We start from the raw sequence: 6377 nt of genomic DNA, 5'->3' as shown, positions 1-6377 counted from the left end.
TGAGTTGTTCACTTTCACGCAGGTCAGTGATCAGTGTGTGATGGTGTTGAACGGATACTCTGGAAGTTGGGAGCACAAAAGTAACAAGGAACTTAATTTTGCTCGAGTGTTGACTGTGGTCAAGAAAATGAGGGACTATAAGTTGCAGGTGGAGTCATATGGAGTCTTTGGAGTAGCAGCGGTACTCATGGGATAAGCTCAAGTCCAATGTACATGGAAGTTTGACGCATTGGCAAATTCAGGATGGTGAAGAATATTCGCCAAGGTTTAGTTTGTTAGAGTTGTGCCGAATATTGTGTGCAAGGTAGGTTACAGTTGGACTTGTAGTTGTATTGTGTTTACATAGGATATGTAGTCGTGTCCAAGTAGGACACTTGTATCCTAGGCCTCTCATATATAGCAGGGGTAGACACATGATGTAACCTATGCCAACATAATAGCACAGGAACGCAGGGGAAGCCAGCGGCATGTCTCGGCGTCCAGGGCGACCTCGCATGTCTCGGCGTCCAGGGCGACCTGGTGCGGTATTGTGACGGTGTCATGGGGAGGAGCGCCCGTAGTCAAGCCCCGGGGATGTAGCCATATCGGTGAACCTCGTTAACAAATCTCGGTGTCGTGCTCGTGTGATTGCTTGGTCCTCGAATGATCGACGGTATGCCTCGGATTTATTCTAACATACCAGAAGGTCCGGCGACCCAGAAGCGGCCTTTACTTGTCTACTTTCTTCTTCTTGGTCTTGTTGTTTATCAACCAACAATGCATATGTCCAGGTGGACCCTAACGCTCTCAGCAGCCATCTCCCGTCCAGCAACAGGGTACCAACCAGCGAGATGTATGTGGCCATCCGATCTGCATTCTCCAGGGCTAGGCCTTTTTCACCATGGAAGAGACAGAGTGCGGTGGGGGTGGCGGGAAGCGAGAGGACACGGATGGTAATAGCCACCCCAAGTGTGGATTACGGTTGCCTTGGTGTATATGTCGTACATGAGCGACGCCTCCATCTCCACCACCTTGCTCAGGTCCTTCCAATCAGAATAAGAACGCTGATAACCACCACTGTTGACTTTATAGTCAGCGAAGGCAGCCATGGTGACACCGAGAATGCCGTGAGCATCAAGCAGGACATCATCATTATCCCGCGTACTACGGCCTTTGTCCTCAATACTGATGCGCCGTAACTTCTTTTCTTTGTTTGAGCAGTGAATCTTTGCAAAGGAAGCTCGGTGCAATGCAACTACCCTGTCCACATACTTATAGGAACCAAAGAAGAGCATGATGAAGAAGGCTGACACGTAGAGCCCCATCGCCACGCATAAATCTTTGCTTGTATGAGCCATAGATAGCTCCTCCAATTGCAAGGACTGGACCAACGATGTGAGTCGGCGTTAGCCCCTTGTTCTCCAACGCATAGCTGGTGACACTACTAGGAAAATGGCTACTAATGGCGCACCTAATTTGGCCATTAATGGCGCATTAGGGGCACGCCATTAGTATATTTTACTAATGGCGCACCACTGGTGCGCCATTAGTATCTGGTATATAATGGCGCATCCCGGATGCGCCATTAGTATATACAACAGTGCGCCATTAGTATGCCTCCCAGGGGGCCATCTATACCCAGGTGCTTTGGCATACTAATGGCGCACAACAACGGGATGCGCCATTAGTAACTTCGGCATACTAATGGCGCACTGTCCAGTGATGCGCCATTAGTATCCTCTGGCATACTAATAGCGCACTGTGATGTGATGCGCCATTACTATGAATATTAGGTTTTTTTATTTTTTAATTTTATGTTTTTTGCACAGGTTACAAAATGTATAATTGGACAAAATATAGACAGCACACATCAAAATACAATAGAAGATTAGTCTCTGAATACAATTCATCATTTTAGTCTCCGAATACAATTCATCATATTAGTCTCCGAAATCAAAAGACCGAACAAAGATAGAACATTACAAGTCTCGAGACCGCGAGTAGCGAGTTTGTCGAAATTAATACTAATCCTAACAAGTCCTACTAATCATCATCATACAACTTCTACTCGTTATTAATAACAAGTCATACGATCATCATCCTGATAGTCATCGAACCAACCCTACTTAATTGTTCTTAGCACACGATCATCAGTATTAGGCAGGACCTAAAATACCCTATTTAAGGTAAAATAGCATAAAACAATATAGACCCTGACTCTCCATTATGGAGAATGGAGATCATCATGTCTCCAATTCTTGCGCGGCGCTTCCTTTTGCTTCCAAGAACCTCCTTACGACTGTCCATACATTTTTTCCATTCTCTGATTAGCATGTCTCCACTTCTTCTAGAAATCCGGTATGGACAGTTGAGATTTGTAGGATGACCTGGATATAAGTTCAAAACTTGAAGGCTGCCATTCTGATACATCAAATAAGGCACACAATCCTCTGGGATTCTCTGTTGAAAAACATAGTAATAACTTCATAGTTAGCAATGATGTACTAGTTTTAGAAGTATGCAAAAGATGCACGGATGTCGTAATAGTAAGAAATCTTACCAGGGTATCTCCATGGTAGTTACCGTAGTTCAACACGTGCACTAGTGGCACGTATTGACCATAATGTTGAGGAGTTTGATTGTAGATATTGTAATTCTCAAGATCAGTACAAAATCCGACCAGATGATTTTTCTCCTGATAAGTTAACTCGGAGCCATCGGTGTAGTGGGTTTTGTCTACCATTTTCCGCACATTTTTTGAACAATCAAAATAAGCTGTCAATGGAAATAAGTTGTCAACTATTCTGAAATAAACAATATAGATTAGTTAATAATTAACTATGTTTGAGAAACTCACATAGCGGTAGAACTGAAGGCGTATCAATAAGGACCCAAATGTCCATATTGTCTTGGTCGATGCCAGGATCACCAAGATCCATGGTGACAAGCATACCCTCATCAAAACCATACATCTTGCAAAATGCTTCGCAATTTTTGCAACCAAAATGGGTTACGCTCTCAGCATTATACAGATTTACTTCAAAATCCACATCATGATGTGTCCTTAGGTGAATTTTCTTCGTTTCAAAATTTTCATGATCTTCAAAATCCATCCTCTCCAAGACATAGCGTCTTGCATGGCATGGGATAAACTATACTCGAATTGTAAAAGATGAAATTACACGTTGGAATAGTTGAAGTCATGCTTAATTATGAAAAAAACACTTGTCGTCGTTGCATACCGTTTCAACTTCGAAGGTCTCCTCGAGCTTAATGCTGAAGCGCCGATCATCGTCCAGGTGAGGCATGTCGCACAGACCTCGACCGTCGTGGCACCAGTCGCACTCCCCCGAGAGACTTTCGTCGTCCGATGACGACATTTCCTATGTTCATAATTCAAAACTACATCTCTGTTGGGTCCAATAAGATAATCCACAGTGTGGTGAAAACACGCCCATCCAAATAGAATATGTGGTATGGGATTTTTTAGTAGGTCATCCTAACAGATTAGGGTTTATCGATGACGAGCAACTGACATTAGTAATAACTATGAGTAGATATCACACTTCTATATGAATAACACAAGAGGCAGCTGATCCTACTTAATTAACTACTAAGATACCCTGGCCCATGCATTAGTCACAAGTACCCCATATGTCCTATTTTTAGCAAAGTCATGCTAAAATTCACGGAAAATTGCAGCATGACCTTTGCTGAAAATAGGACATATGGAGTACCCGAATTTGCCGGAACGGAAGTTAATCGACATTCCGGCAAACTCAAGGGCCTCTCGGGTGGACAAGGCAAAAAAGGCCTCCATCACAACATGGAAAATACACCAAGCAGTATCATCTCCAAGCAGTATCATATTTGTAATGACTGAAAATATTTACTTCAGGAAATATTTACTACTGTAGTTTCTGTTACAAACAAAAAAAACTGAAGTTTGTCCTAGCTATATTTCAGGATGATTTTTCAGTTGCTCATGCTTTTTACAAATTGTAGCTACTGTTTTTTATACCTAAACAAAATTGCCCTAGCTATATTTGCTACTGTTTTTATACCTAATTTTTTGCTACTGTTTTTTTAATTTGCTACTGCTTTTTTTTATTTGCTACTGTTTTTATACCTAAACAAAATTTCCCTAGCTATATTTGCTACTCTTTTTTTATTTGCTACTGTTTTTATACCTAATTTTTTTGCTACTGTTTTTAAAATTTCCTAAAAGATTTCTAACTTTGCTAACTGTACTGTGCTAGATTTGCCCTAAAATCTATGCACAAAAACACAGAGAAGGCATTAGGCATTACACAAAAACACAGAGAACTGCTATAATGTACAACAGGCTTTTGGTTTCTGGAACCATTTCATGCCCAAGTGATCTGATCCTTGTACTTTTGCTACAATGATACAGTGATACAAGTAGAATATGAAGGCATTAGGCATTACAATAAAAGGAACAGAGCTGCTATATTTACAACATGCTTTGATACATACACCACCAAAGTCCAAAGAGTAACCACTTATTAGCTACCAGGAGTAAGTAACTAACTAAATACACGACCAGAGAATAACTCACTTTGCCTCTCACTTGCTTCCTTCACCTCAGAGCGATCTTCTCTTATTACTACTCCTGCACAACATTGTCATAATTTTTATTATCTTCACAACCAAGGTACTGCATTCTGTAACAACCAACTACAAAACTACAAATCAATCAAGGACATGTGGTTATTTCCTCCGCACTAAATTTGCCATGCTATTTTACAGAACAAACAAACATTTTGCCACCTTGATACATAAAAGGAATGTACATATGTGCAGTATGAGATCCTGTTAACTGGTTGCAAGACTGAAGATGGACCAATGCTAGTGCCATCAGAACTGAGTTATTCAAATTCAGGATACTGAAATGCTAAAACAGTCTGCAGATTACTACTGCCCATGGTGGAGAGTAAAAGGGACCCATCATAACTTAAATACGACCTAGTAAAAGGGACCCAGCATAACTTAAATACATATATGCAGTATGAAATCATGTTAATTAGTTGTAGCACTGAAAATAGACGAGTGCTAGTGCCATCGGATACCAGTGCTCACAACTGAGTTATTGAAATTCAGAATGCTGAAATGTTAAAACAGTGTGCAGATTACTGCTATCCATGGTGGAAAGTAAAAGGGGCCCAGTATATATAACCTTAAATACAAACTAGTTGAGATCAATAGATCAAACACATTAGCACGGACGTTACGAATTGCCATAAGCAGAGCAGCAGCTACACCAGACAGTGGTAACTGTAGTGTGGTACAATAAAGCACAAAGAGTAGCCAAGCCAAAAATAGCCATGAAGTGAGTTGCTGAAACTGTCCTTTTGGTGCATCACTAAACTAGTACTAGCATCAGTATATGCTCCGTGTTCCATTACTAGGGGGACGCACGTTACAGCCCAAGCACTGATAATATATAAACAAGCTTGCAACAGAAACAAACTTGCTAAAATCTGTGGTTGCTCGCATAGGGACAGATTGTTGTATTAGGAGCAGAGAGGGGGAGGTGGGAAATGGAGGCGGGGGTGATTTGGATGGGGTACCTGCGGGCGTAGAAGACGGGGGCGTCGTCGGGGAGAGACGAGGACGACGGGGCGGCGGGGCGGCGGCGTCGGGAGAGGAGAGGGCGGTGGGGCGGCGGCGTCGGGAGAGGAGAGGGCGGCGTCGCGGCGTCGGGGCGTCGGGGCGGAGACGAGGACGACGGGGCGGCGTCGAGGCGGCGGGGCAGCGGCGTCGAGGCGGCGGGGCAGCGGCGTCGCGGCGTCGGGGCGGAGACGAGGACGACGGGGCGGCGTCGAGGCGGCGGGGCAGCGTTGTCGGGAGAGGAGAGGGGAAGGGGGTCGAGGGCGAGGGCGAGGGAGAGAGGGGATAGGTTATCCAACAGGTACATCCATACTAATGGCGCACCACCCCTCGGTGCGCCATAAGTACGTCCATACTAATGGCGCACCTCACCCTGGTGCGCCATTAGTATTTTTTTTTGATTTCTGCTCGAGCCAACAGGTTATCTTCCACCTGACCTGATCCACACCAAGTTCCCTCTACTAGCTCGACTGGTCAGCAGCCAGTTCTCACACCAGGAGGTCCTGGGTTTGATTCCCAGGCTCCATAAATTTTTTTTATGCATTTAAAATGCTGTTTGATATTTATTTGTGTTTAAATATATTCAAACTTGTCATAACAGTAATATTTTTTATAAGACAGTAATAATTCTTTAAAAAATATCATCAAACAGTAATGCCGGTGGAGCGGGGGAGGGTGCGCGGGGTGCGGGGGGCCGGTGGACCGGGGGGTGCTCGGCGGCGAGGGGGACGGGATCTGGCGAGGTGGGATAGCGATCGAGATGGAGG

Source organism: Triticum aestivum, chromosome 6D (genome assembly GCF_018294505.1).
Source record: "Triticum aestivum cultivar Chinese Spring chromosome 6D, IWGSC CS RefSeq v2.1, whole genome shotgun sequence".
NCBI classification, from domain to species: Eukaryota; Viridiplantae; Streptophyta; class Magnoliopsida; order Poales; family Poaceae; genus Triticum; species Triticum aestivum.
The sequence above is the reverse complement of the archived record's forward strand: the minus strand, read 5'-3'. Positions refer to the sequence as shown.